The sequence below is a fragment of the Rhyacophila brunnea genome, unplaced genomic scaffold (genome assembly GCF_057557595.1).
Source record: "Rhyacophila brunnea isolate RB1 unplaced genomic scaffold, BYU_Rbru_1.0 scaffold_12, whole genome shotgun sequence".
Taxonomy (NCBI): domain Eukaryota; kingdom Metazoa; phylum Arthropoda; class Insecta; order Trichoptera; family Rhyacophilidae; genus Rhyacophila; species Rhyacophila brunnea.
The window spans coordinates 20,743,452-20,758,350 of record NW_028232774.1 but is presented as its reverse complement, the minus strand read 5'-3'; the positions used below and the strand labels follow the sequence as shown (position 1 = coordinate 20,758,350).

General features: G+C 31.7%; 1 protein-coding gene across 2 annotated transcripts in view; it reads right to left on the bottom strand.

Annotated features, from left to right (window-relative positions):
- B4 (imaginal disc development protein B4) overlaps nucleotides 1-14,899 on the bottom strand; it is a 172,411-nt gene that overhangs the window by 127,624 nt on the left and 29,888 nt on the right. The gene's annotated exons all lie outside the window — the stretch shown is intronic.

Sequence of the window (14,899 nt, the reverse complement as noted above, 5' to 3'; positions counted from 1 at the left end):
AATTGGTATAAGTATATAAAATATATTTCATTCAACTATAAAAAAGGGAGTGCAGAATGCATTTGAAAATGCAGAGAATGTACTCGATTGTCCACGTGCATAGAAGGGTCTAGGACGATTTGGCACCGGGACAACTGGGCGCCACGGAATTCGAAAATAAATAGACGTTAGGTACTTATGGGTACTATAAATTTTTTTTAAATATTATTAATTATATTTAAATGATTATATTATGATTTAATAGTTGGTGAGAATGTAAATATGCAGACGTAAATAATTATTTAATCGTGCATATGTTTAAGTTCCAACGAAAAAAGAGTTTTTTATTTTATATAAAGCCTTAGGCATGATAATCCTCAATCCCCTCAAAGAATACATTATGTTAAGAGTAAAATGAATTAAAACTACTAAGTAGTAGATAGAAACTGATTAAAATACCTCGTCTACGTCTGTATACGTGTCTACGACAGTGCGGCGTCCAATTGTCCGGAGTCCAGTTGTCTCATACCTACATATAATGCCGGAGGAGTTAATGGTAAGGCGGGCTATGTACGCATCCCTGAGGGCAAGAAAATACCTTTGCTAAAAATTGAAATTGGTAGCCACGACAGATTTAAGGTTGTTCCGCCAAATAAAATGGAAGGCATCGGTGCAGGATTGAAGAAGTTTTTGCGGGAAGCCAAAACCCGCGAAGAGTTGTAATGCCACAAATTATAACGATTCATTCAATGAATATGGGGTGTCATTAAAATACAATAAAGTATTAAAAACAAAAATAAAGCAAAAGAGTTTTCAATGAGATAATTTCATTTTTTCACTTGAGTCAAATAAGTACTTTTTAAATTACGTCCAAAATGTACGTGGTTGTGAAAACAGTATACACTTACCGGTTTACATTTTTTTTAAATCTGTAACCTACCTTTACTATTTCGGTTGATAGATTACTTGTTAAATCTCAATTATTTAAAAAAAAATTACGCATCGAATGTTTGATTGTTACCTAACGTATCCGGAAATTTATACGTATGCAGTTGGCTGTAACACCGTACGCTGTTGTATCGGAAATAAACGGCCGTATGTATTATATATCTGTATAACCTATGGGAATACAAGGGAAGCACATAAGAAAATAGGTAGACAAGTCAATTGGAAATACAATCATATCGTATATATTTATATAACGTTTTGAATGATTCAAAAGTTGATTAAGAAGTAGGTGCTTCGTAGAGTTGGGTATTTCCCGGGAAAATCTCAATCTCGAGAATCGGGATTTCCCAAAATGATAAAATTTTGAATTCTCGGGATTCGAGATTTCCAGAAAAGAATTCTCGAGAAATCTCGAGGATTTCAAAAAACACAGACTGTCAATCGCTGCGCCTGACAATTGCGTAAGCTTTTGAGACACAAAATTCCCTGATGTTGCAAAAATTGCGTCGTTTTGAGTCAACGTTGGCTTAATTGTGTTAAATGCCCCAATCAGTCCTTGAGCGTTTTGTGTTTTCTGTCCACTTTTTCCATATAGAAAATCGTTTTTTTTCAATTAATATTTGATAAAAAAGAAATCCCGAATCCCGAGAAAAGATTCTCAAGATCTGGGAGTTCCCGAAATGCGAGAAAAAAATTCGGGATTGAAAATCTCAAAAATTTCTCGAGAATTCCCGTCGGGAAATTCCCGAAACCCAACTCTAGGTGCTTGTAAGTATGAAGTCATATAATAATGACAGCGTTATATTTTATATCAATCAATATCGAATTAATATTTTTGTTGAATCGAATAAAATTGGAATGTTACTGTCTGAAATGCTTCACGAATAACGAGTTATTTTCTGATATAAATGCTATACTGCCATTTATTTCCGGTACAACAGTGAACTGTGATACGGCGAAATGTAATAGTACAATGTATAATATGTAACCGTTGTGTAATACAAATTTTACATACCTAATGAAAATATGCAAATTGTTCTATTGTATTAAAATATATATTTACATAATTTAGAGAACACGTGCTTTGTGGAATATGGATTCAAAGTGGTTTGGCTTTCGCTGAATTGCTTAGCGATGTACTTCATATTTTAAAGTATTGACCTAAATTGACTATAGGGTGATAGAGCCCCCCACTCCCAACGATCTCAAAAAAATCAAGAATATTTCGAAATTAAAATACCTCTTCCAAGTGCTGTTTTATTTGGAGAGAAAGTGAGCACGGACATCATAAATCAAAATAAGATTATTTCTGTCATATTTGAGTTACGTTACGACACCATTAAAATAAATGATATCATTCAGTTTGTGATATATTTATCATTTTCGTAAGTAGGTAATTAATCATATAATAATTATTATGTACTGCAGTGAAGAATAGTGCCCGTTGGAGGGTGGTAAACAATGAGCAACCGAAAATAATAGTACAAACTTAGACAGTCACCCTTACTGCAGTGGCGAAGACTCCATATGAAGATGCAAAATTAAGAACATTAATTTGATATTGATTGGTAACGTTGTCAGCATTATGAGATATTTGATACGTACGACTTGATACTTACGACCACCTACCATAATTTTATATAAATATAATATACGGCAGCGATTTCCAAACTGGGAGGCGCGGAGTGTTGCAAAGGGAGGCGCGAAAAGTTTAACACAATTAATGTAGCCCACAGGTTTGCAGTTTGCAAATGCGTCGTTTATAAAACGGCCGCTAGTTATAAACTACATAAAAAAACAGTCCTATAAAAGGTTGTTTGCAAACCTGTCTGAAAATAGGGAGACTAATTTTATAATACCTCACTTCTATACTATTGTGAAGTGCGCTGGCTATCTTGTGAAAAAATTAAATAAAAGGAGAAATTTGAGGTTGAAATAAAAAAAAAGATTGAATAAATCAATGCAAGGACCACTAATGCATTCACTGATTTAAAAAGACAAAGTGAAGGCATTCATAAAGAATTAGAGCTTTGGAAATCAAAATTACAAAAATATAAGTTCGCCATGTTTCCACTTTTAAATGATTTCTGCGCCAGATATATTGAAGCAAACAAAAGTCTATTTACTGTGTCCTTGACTAGTTTGCTAATGCAATTTTCACATTATTTTATTAATAGTACAAAAAGTCGCCTACGGAGCTGCTTTGTTTCAGGGCTATCGTTGCAATTTGATGATGAATTTAATGACCTATATGATGATTGATATACTTAAATGATAACTTCCGTGTATAATTTAGGAAACACTACATTAGAGCACCACAATGTCCTTAACCTCAGCGATAGGTCGGTGGGCCCGCCAAAGATCCTGGCCTGGGGGCCCGCTTCAGGATGTCGGACCCATGATAGAATCCATTTGTCAATGAACGATGATGAATTTGGATTGAATACTATTGAAATTCATTGCACAAGCACATTCATCGCATGAAAAACAAATGAATTTAATAATGAATATAATATAAGTAGTAAAACCTTGTTTATTTTTATACTTAATTTTTTTTTTCATTTTTGTATTAATACATTGTCGACTATTTAAAAATGTGTCTGTATTATTTAATGAAATAAAGGGGGGGGGGGAGGCGCCAAGATTAGATTTTTTTTAAAGGCAGGCGTAGTAACATAAAGTTTGGAAACTACTGATATACGGTATGATTTTATTTGTAATTTACTCACATACATAATATTTTCTTTTGTCTTTTACTTGTATTCCGGTGGTTTTTTATTAGGTACGTATTTTATTTAGACAGAAATTTGATTTCGATACTATACAGCCATATATTTCCGATACAACATTTCACGATAAACTGTGATACGGCCAACGGCATACGTATACATATCCATGTATATACGTGTGATGTGAAGCATAAATATTTTTTTATTCCTGCGAATGTCTCAGGAGCAGATACTCAAGACTGAGTTCGACACGCACTCGAGTATGCTCTGAGTGAGTCAAGTCTTTTCAAAGTCAATTACATCCCTAACGCTTTAACTAAGATACAATAAACTACGCTAGTAATTACTTGATTTTAAATAGACAGTCTTATTATAATTTAAAAATCTGGTTGGTTGGTAATTTAAAACTGTCTTTCAAGTTGATCGTTCGGTAACAAATCTTCGCCACTGATGTATTGTCAACGTGATTATTTCCAGTTTTCAAAACATCCGATGAATTTGGCAAAATCAATTTACAAACACTAAAAGAAAATCCATATATTTACAGCTTCCTGTATGCCATTACGGTATTATCAGTTCAACAAATAATTTGTTAGACGACAACTAAAAAAAAGTGTTTACAGGAATCGGTTAACCGTCAAACAGTCGGCGGACGTCCATCTCGTTTTTTTGCAATAAACTTTTGAGTTACGTAATATAAACAGAGGTCGAGAACTTGATAAAATAAAATGAATTTTACAACGTTTTTATTAGGTCGTATTCTTATTTGTCCGGTGGTTGTTTATCCAGTACAAATCTTGCAATCGATTTTTAACTAACTTCCCGGCTAACTAGACATTTGAAACTTTTAGAATATATCAAAACACGATGCCAATGCATTTTTTTTAAATACTTTTAGCCATCTTTAAGTAGAATTGAATTCATTTTCAGTTAATTCTGTTTTGTATGAAAAGTTATTTCGGAAGAAATCCGTTAAAAGTAAAACACTATTATTGGTTGATAGGGGTCTGGGGTCCTAGCAACTAAATTATTAATATATACGTGCGTTACTATGGAAATCAATATGAAATGTCAAAATGATATTTCAGTATTATATATTTATTAAGTATTTCTATCAAGTACATTTTTTTTTTTGATCGTTTAAGCTAGTCAAGTCAAGTTTATATGATTCAACAGAAAATTTAAACGTTGTATATAAAGAGTTCTTTTTATCTTGTAATTATTTATTCATCAACTGTGTGAGAATCATAAACCGATAATTTTGTACGAAAATAATATGCGCGCAAGTGTATTCATCATTTTTGCGTAATTTAACGAACTAATAAAATAATTAAGCCACGCAATAAAGTATCTAGCTCAAGGAAACAATATTATTTAGTATATTTAGGGAAACTAAGAATCTGGTAAGTAGGTATATCATACTACTTTTTACAAAATCTCTGTGTGCGGAGGTAAGAAACATCTATATGGAAAAATACGCGCACACGTGTAGAACTTAGAGGGGAAATTGTTTGTATTACTATATAAGTCACATTCATTGATGGCCGAGGGGTAACGTGTCGGCATATAATGTCGTGAGTTCCGGGTTTAGGTGTGTTTGGACCCAGAGCATGGACTTAACACGCTGAGTAAGTGGCTAACATCCATTTTTTGTAAACACAAAAATCTGTTACTCTGTGGAGGCCCATATGACATTTTTAGGATTGATAATGGCGATGAATAATTATAATATAATGTACCTACTACGGGGTTTTTACAAACACTTCAAATTTCTAACATTCGTTCTTATACCTTTTCATATACTTAATAAAGTTTTCACGTTCGTTTAATGAATTAATTTTATTTGTTATATAAACGAGAGTTAACTATCAACTTAAATCAATTAGAATTTAAATTCAAATCCCATCCCTATCCAGTTAAAAGTATTTTTGTTTTAAAAATAATATTATAATATATTGTATTACTATTAGAAAAAAATAATTAGATGGTAGCCGATATCTGCTATAAACAAAATTGATGTTTTTTATAGAAATTTGTAAGATCGAAGGTTTCCGTTGACGTTGGAACAGATAGAAACTCATTTGTAAAAATATACTATTGACTGTATTTGGACATCTCATTGCTATTTCTAAAGGAAACCATATACTTACTTGGAATCCATATGGGCACATTTATGTACGTGCTCGAAGCAATAAAAAAACTTTCGATAACTTTTACACTATTTTAGACTGGCGATGACTACCTTAGTTAAATAAAAGGGAATGATTCATAAATTAAAATAACAGTAGGTACCTACGTACTTGGATAGTAAAATTGATATCTATGAACTTAAATAATACATAATACGACATATTATGAAATCTATAAAATTTCTTAAATTAAATAAATAAACACACGTGACATAAACCCAAAATCAAACCGTTGATTGCTATAAAAGAACCAAATAAGCCCACACACTGCAGGTATTCGTACCATTATCTCTGTCTTTTTCACGCGAGACTGTCATGATTTGCAATCGTTATGTGTGTCGTTTGTAATCAACTAAAGAATTCTGGATATTGTCTATTTTACCACCTGAGGTCACCAATATTTTTCACTAATTTTAAACGTTAGGAATACAAACGAATACTCTCATAGAAATGACTTGTCACAATTTGAAATTATATTGGCTGAGATTCAGTAATGTGGCTTTTATAATATGGACAAAAATCAAATTGAATTATTTGAGCCACTAATTGCACGAGTTCAATAAGTTGAACGTATGGCTACGATTTCTAAAAGCCAACAAAATATAAACTATTTTTCTAAGAATATAATATATTCAGTGAGAATAGGATTTTTAGGGAGAAGTGGACTTGTAGGCAATTGTGACGATGACGAGAGGGGTTTTCAAAAAATACTGAAATTCGTTTCAAATAACCCCCAGAGTACAACAAAATAATGTTTGCATCACGGAAAAGGTGTCAAGTCAGCCGTTTTCGCACATTGTGTAGAAAATGTTGAAGAAAAAAGCCAAGTCTTTCGCGGAAGCAATCAGAGGTCGGAGAGATTACCTGTCATCGATGCAGGAAGTGCTGGCTATTGTTAAATATCCATTATACACGATGCATCAAGGTCTGGGCCGAACGAATCTTTCGCAGTGAATATTTTATGTTATTTTATACACATGCATTGAATTTATTGCTTAAAAAATCAAACGTTGGTTTTACACATTTTTACTTTGCTTTTTTCTCCACAACCCACCATGTCTCCACACTCGAAATGAACTTTAGGTAATATTTAACTATTATGAATTTAACGTTGTGATGAGAGTATCTCAGTACGGTAGTAACTTACAACATAACAATACCTTTACACAGCGCTCGAAATGGACTGGAACGCACGGAGCGCAGCTCCTGTTCGTGAAATCCTAGAGATTATCGCTCCGTCTCGTGGAAAAATGAAAAGTTGCACTACAATTCGTGAATTATTAAAAAGTAATATAATTATTTACATATTTAAATATAATTCTTAAAGTTTATATGAAACTTATCGGAATCATATAAAAAAATAATGTTTATGACGTGACGTAAACCTCAACTGTCATCTAGCTTGCCGATTATGCCCAAATCTCGCATGCCACAAAACTGGCCCATTAAACCGTCTTATCTTGGTAGGTACCAATACAACAAAAAATCGAATACATACTTACACTATTTTTATATAATAATTAAATTATTACATAAATATGTTAATATTTTCGGAAAATTATCGAGCGCTCCGGTTCGTAAAATTGTCCATTTCGAATACTGCCTTTACAGATATATTTCTTAACGTATTTCCCACAAACACCTTAGATACGAGGGTGGGTCAATAATTCCTTAGAAAAAAGCATTAAAACAGTTTTTATTTTTGTATTTTTTTTTTATTTCTCAACATAATCTCCTTGGAGCTCAATACACTTGGTTAGACGTTTCTCAATTTTTTTTAAACCGTCAGAAAAATAAGTTTTCGGAAGGTCCTCAAAATAAGCATTTGTCCGATCGATGACTTCTTCATTTGAAAAAAAAACGTTGTCCACTTAGCCATTTTTTTAAGTTTGGGAAAAGGAAAAAGTCACTGGGGGCTAAATCTGGCGAATACGGTGGGTGGTCGACCAATTCGAACTTCAATTCTTCAATTTTAGCCATTGATCGTAAACATGTGTGAACACGGGCATTGTCCTGATGAAAGAGGATTTTTTTCCTGTTTAAATGAGGCCGTTTTTCTTCAATTTCGTTTTTTAGCTGGTCCAATAAAGATGCATAATAATCCCCTGTTATTGTTTTTCCTTTTTCCAAATAGTCAACGAAAATAATTTCACGTGCATCCCAAAATACAGTAGCCATAACCTTAGCAGCTGATTTTACGGTTTTCGCCTTCTTTGGACATGGTTTGTCTTCGCAATCCACTGCTTTGACTGTTCTTTCGTCTCGGGAGTATAGTGGTGTATCCATGTTTCATCTACAGTCACAAAGCGACGAAAAAATTCATCCGGATTGCGTTGCATGAGCGACAACAGGGCTTTAGAGGCCACCACCCTATTGCGTTTATTGTCGACTGTGAGCAAACGCGGCACCCATCTTGCAGAAATATTTTTCATGCCCAATTTGTCATGTAAAATAGAAATGACGCTACCTTTTGAGATCCCTGTAACCTCAATTATCTCACTCAACTTTAATCTTCGGTCGCTTAACACCATATCGTGGATTTTATTGATCATTTCTGGTGTAGTCACCTCTACAGGACGTCCTGAGCGTGGTTCATCCTTTGTTGATGTACGACCAAAGATCGTCCAACCTCTTTGAGTCGCACAGTACAGACATAAAAGTCATGTCTAAATAAAACACGGTCTTGTTGGTTTAAACTTTACAGGAAGCCAGCAACAAATAGATTTTGAAAACAGCCGATATACTGGATTATTTGTTAGGTAGGTTAGGTTAGGTTTTCATTCTTGAATAAAAATCATGAATTTTGCCAAAATCAGCTATTAAAATTCAATTAATGTTCATATTGGATCTAAAAAAATTTGATAACGTATAGTATACGGTCATCTCTTTCCGATAAGAAAGCTCATGGTGAACTGTGCTACGGTGAAATGTTTTACGTACAATTTACATGTAACCCATCCGGACAGTGATGAAATGTAAGGTTTGAGTCTCACTTGGTCTATCTTTATTTAAAAACTTACATATTATTTTTTAAACTTTCCTTAGATTATTATTTGATAACTTAATACTTTTTAATTTTTATTTTGACAATACATTTGTATAACCGTACGACACACTTCGTTAGTTCCCATTTAATGGAGTTCACCTTTTATAGTATATTTGCAGCATAATAATATAGGGAGAGTAATATAGGAAATGTACTAGTAGTTATTTATTAAGTAAATTATTTTGAAGCACTTCACAAATTACGTTAATTTTTGGGAGTCGATTTTTGTGTTTTTGAATCAAAGTATCAATTTCCTAAATTACTAAATGGTATCAGGATCTCTCCAAATTTTAGTTATACCGTACTTGCACTTGCTAATAATGTAATAAACTATTTTTTATTCAAATAATTATTACGAATTAGGATTAATTATTCGTTGAATAAAAATGTAGTTTATTATATTTCCAGGGTGCTATTAAACTTTGGATTGTGAATACGAACATTTATTCAAGAGAACCGTTTGCTACACAATTATTTTAAGTGACACCACTAGTTTTAATGTGTAATTGAACTTCCATAAATGGCTTTAGAACTCTATTGCTATAATGCTCTATTCTTCGAAATGCCATTACGATGCTATTAACACGTGAAACTGTTAGTTGGAATATAACTGCCAATATATATATATACAAGTTATATGCATGTAAAGTATAAATGTGGAAACTATTCATTCGAAGTAACAATAAATGACTTGAGTTTCATTATTTACTATATTACTAAGGTCACTTTATGTACATTGATAGTAACTCCGACGACTGCTGTGGTTTGGTGGTATAAATTGACTTAAGATGTGTAATATAAATTTCATTGTCGAATTAAGTTTTAAAAGTAATTTATTAAAGGAGTCGTTATACCATACTATGCGATTATTTAAATTAAATAATCTAAAAACATTTCAAAGGTAAAAAATACCAACGTAGATTCCCGTCTCTAATTATTGAATTTAGGATTCAAATACACAGATATTACATTATATATATCTAAGTCTATCGAATCTTCTACTAACATGCAAACAAAGGCTTGGTAAAATCTAAGGTTTTTTATATGAAGTGTGATGCTGTTTGTTCTTGCAATACATGGTTCTTGACGGTTTACAGGAAGGCAGCGGCAAACAAATTTAGAAAATAGCCGATATACTTACTGGATTATTTGTAAGGTTAGATTTTTATTCTTGAATTCATAAATTTTGCCAAAATCGGCTATGAAAATTAGCGCGGTTCTCGCCTCGCTTCTTGTAAACCGACTTGTATACAAGAGTTACCTACTTTGGATATTGAAAAAATGTGATTATTATTGATTTGTTAATTATTGAAAAAAAAATCGGTGGGTGTACTTATGTACGCGCGTTAGAAAGCAAAACAAAGCAAAAACAAAACTTGTGATAAACTAGATTCTTTGACTAGCTCTTAATTATTGTGTTAAATTACACACTCAAGCAAAAGGACCGCTTATTGGAACGCCGTTGGTTTATTTCTATACATTTTAACTTATATTACTAAATTATACAATGGTTTCTCGTTGTTTTTATTTTTAAAGTACCAACTGACACTCTGGCGTTTAATCGTTTGTTTACGTAAGGAATTGCAAATGGCCGACAATAATAAATTCGCTGCCTAGGCAACGGAACAATTCTAAACTATAATATTATTCTGTATTAATCGTCACGATTGCAGTACCATACCGTAGCATAAAGGTAGTGCGTTCGGCTGATAACCTTTTTTTTCGTGTAAAAAATAAATTATATGTTACATGTCACACGCCAAAAATACACTTAACTCAAAAATACTCCCAAACGCGCAAAAAAAGTATAATTTCAATAAATATGTATTGATTAACGTGTGAAGTCTAGTACTTCAGCTAGTTATTTATAAAATCTGTAATATCGACTGAAGATTGGTACTTGAAGCAAGTTAAATTTGAATTCTAATTATTGATCTATGTTTTGTACTTATTACATTTAAATCGTTTTTAGCATCTTCAGATATTATGTATATAGATTCATTAACATGTGGAAAATATACAACTGATACAGACCAATACTTAAACAGAAAAATATTACAACTATCGCTATGAAAAAATACTGATTAAAAGCAGAAAAACGAAGACAATCCCTTTTTTCCAAAAACAAACTTCAAACAAAACAAAAAATAATTTATACACACAAATATTAGTAAGCAGATAGGTACCTTTCATAAATAATATACTATATTATAGTTTATTCACTGTATACATGCACGTGGTTGGACAGTAGAGCCGATTCCGAAAACCAGTTTTCGGATTTTGAAAACTGGGCTTAACCCGTTAAGCGCCCGACCGGATACACCAACATACAGTTGTTGGTAAGAGTTTTTATAATCCGTAACGGCACCGTGTCATTTCATATAAAAGGTCAAATAAATCAATTTTACGCCTGCACAGATTTTATTCGTGATATATTATTAAGAAAAATATGTAGATAGGTACTTATTATGTTTGAAACTTAGGCAGAAATTAGACTTATCTATCTGATATTCGAAAATAGAATGTAAGTATCATAGAGTATTTAGAATTATTATCTAATTAGAAGTGTATTTAATTTGCATATAGTGAAAAAAAAAAATTACAAATTCAAAGCCTTTACAATGACATAAAAAACAAAAATCATAAGTGTCTTGTAACGTTTTTTAAAAAACGATTTTTTTCGGTTAGGTACATGTTCAAACACGCGCGATAACATAATCTTACTCCATACTTCAGTTATCGTTTGTAAATTTATGGCTACGGCCGTATGTTGTAGCTTAACCACTGGGAAATCCCAATAGAAATGGCGAATTTCAAAAAAATACTACCATATTCTTAGGTCAATAATTATTATCAAACAAACACTATTCGTAAGATGTTTATTACATTCGAATGGTCAAAGACATAGCATATAATCAATATCTTTAGAATTATCTTCAAATGTGTTAATTATGCTCATTTTTTTAAATAATAAAATGCCTAATTCTTGTCAAATTTGGGATCACAGAGATTATAAAATGTAATTTTTTATCGTAAATATCTCACTATACTCGTATAATGTTAACATTAATTTTTCTAATAGTTTAAATGCGTTTAAAAATTAATAAATCTTAACACCACTGCACTTGGATGTACCGAAATATGACTATATTTTAAAACATTAGATCGAGAGGTTTAAAAGAATACTATTTTACGTAATAAAAATACATTATACAGTCATGAAATGTTTAAAATAAATATAAAGGATAATAAGGCTTCAAAATTATATAAATAGATTATCTACAACGTCTAAGAAATGTTCAGGGTTATGCTCTGAAAATACTATAAAATTTCCGTTTTAACCTACGTTGGGCATGTGGGCTCTTAAGGAATTTATTAAAACTAACAAGTACCGTAATATGTATTTTTAATTTAATGGAAACAAAATAAGTGTGACTGAAAAAGTGAGCACTATTTTTGTCAGATCGCCTATCCCTATAGCATACCTAAACTACAGTGTGCACTTTTTATGTCGAATCTTAACAACCTACCAACACCCCTCCCACATATTATTATATAATGAATTAAAATATTTACAAGATAAAAAGAACCTTTTATATACAACGTTTTTAAATTTTCCGTTGAATCATATAAACTTGACTTGACTAGCTTAAGCGATCAAAAAAAGTTGTACTCGAGAGAAATAATACTGAAATGTCATTTTGACGTGTCATATTGATTTCCATAGTAACGCACGTATATATTAATTTTAGTTGCTAGGACCCCAGACACCTAGCAACCAATAATGGTGTCGGAATAACTTTTCATACAAAACAGAATTAACTGAAAATGAATTCAATTCTACTTAAAGATGGATTGACATCGTGTTCTGGTACATTCAAAAAGTTTCAAATGTCTAGCTAGTCGGTAAGTTAGCTAAAAATTGGTTGCAAGATTTGTACCGGACAAAGAACCACCGAAAAAATAAGAATACGAGCTAAGAAAAACGTTGTAAAATACAATGTCCTCAAACCGAAAAAAAACAGAAGGTACGTGTTACATACAATACACAAAATTAAACAACTTGAATTAATTTTTGTCTGAATAATGAACTGTCAAATTAAATAAAACAAAATATACCCTACATACCATACAACATACCTACTAATTTTAAAACGATCAGTAAAAGATGTATCCATTGTAGTTGGGCGAAATCTTCGTATTAAAGAGGGCTTTTGCACATTGTTTTGTGATAAGTATTATTCGTCATTACTTATCAACTACCAAACTATCTATTGAGTTGAGAATAATGACAGAAAAATATTTTAATTACTATCTAGGTACATATCATTGCTGAAATGGTCTTGAATCTCTGAACATTATAATAACTTCAAACAACTACTAGGTACATGTATAATACATCAACACTTGGGCTATAAGGGGTTATCAGTGAATCACATAACTTTTTTCTCGTTACGAGCTCTGCTTTAGCAAAATCATTGCTTCATTACGTAAGTAGCAATGGGTACTAAACGGGTCAATCGATGATTCCCAATAGGTAAAACACTGTCATACCACATTTATAGTATTCGCCAAAAATTAAATTATTTAATTTTAAACGATATGTACCTACTTATATGTTTCCAGTTATTTATTCTAAACTGTATCAAGTAATAATCGAAAAATTATTAATTCAGTTTATTATAATGTATCCTATATTAAACTTTCGAGAAAAAATATCTAATATCTACAAACAGTGAACCTAGTAACTACAAAAATATTGTTTTGATTAGGTTGAACATTTTTCTATCGTTTTTTACTTATGATATAAAGTAATGAAATAATTCCATGTAGAATTATGGCAGCAATTGCATCCGGCTCCTTGCCTACGAGCGAGCATGACCAGCCAGGCACAAATGACAATATAGATACAATGAAAGTTAGATTATCTTTTAATAAGTCAAGACGTATCAAGTTATAAAAAAATAGGAATAGAATTTGTAAATATCCATTGAACAAAAAATGAATGATAGCTTTACCGGTTTTATTTCTAATGTATACACAGAGCTTTGAAAACAAATAAAATTGTATATTTCATCTGACAACTCTTTCAAAAAAGCTCTGGAGATTTTATAACGAAACCTAGTTTCAAAATAATGACGTATTTCTCTTTAAAATGTCTATTTAATTTAAAAGCATTATACTATTGAAGAAACGGCTACGATTGCCACTTTGATTTTAGCATTCAGATCTTTGGTAAACGGTTTAGATATTATTTGTCCATGTGAGGCAATAAAATTTACTTGTGGATTGGTTGTTTTCAGCATAAATAAGTACAGTTTATATTATTCTGCTACTCGTATATGCTGTCTACTCTAGACACTATCGATGATGAGAAGAAATAGTTTGTGCTTCTACGAACCAATGTCCTTAGATTCAACCGCAATATTCGCATTCTAGCAGACCTATTTTTCTTGGAGTTTTCTCTTAATGATGATATTTTTCATCACGCATCACGTAGTGAAAACGTGCTGCACTGTATTAATATAATACATAACTCCTTATTTACTATCTATACTATCATGTCATTTATTATGTAATATTTCTTTATCTATAAGGATTTTTAACGTGATATTGAAATGTAAAATATTTTGTGTAGTTTGAGAGGTTGTGAAACGCCTAATATGTAAATTTATAAAAGCGGACATCGGAAATCAAAACTAAAAGACATCGAAACAGTTATTTTAAAAGTTGCCCGTGAATACGACAGGTGTACCAACGTAAAGATATTTTGTGTAAATAATATAAAGAATCTCTCTCACAATTGTGTACCACAGACTTACTGTCTACTGCTCTACGAATATATACTTCATAGAGTAAGACAATTTTAATTGTTTATTATGACAAATTTAAGTATTTGTATAATAATAATATAACCTACTATATGAGGCGTCTAATTCCAAAAAGCGATAAGCCCACATTTAGTCAAAATCGAGAAAACAATATGCATGTAGGTATTCTTTGTATAA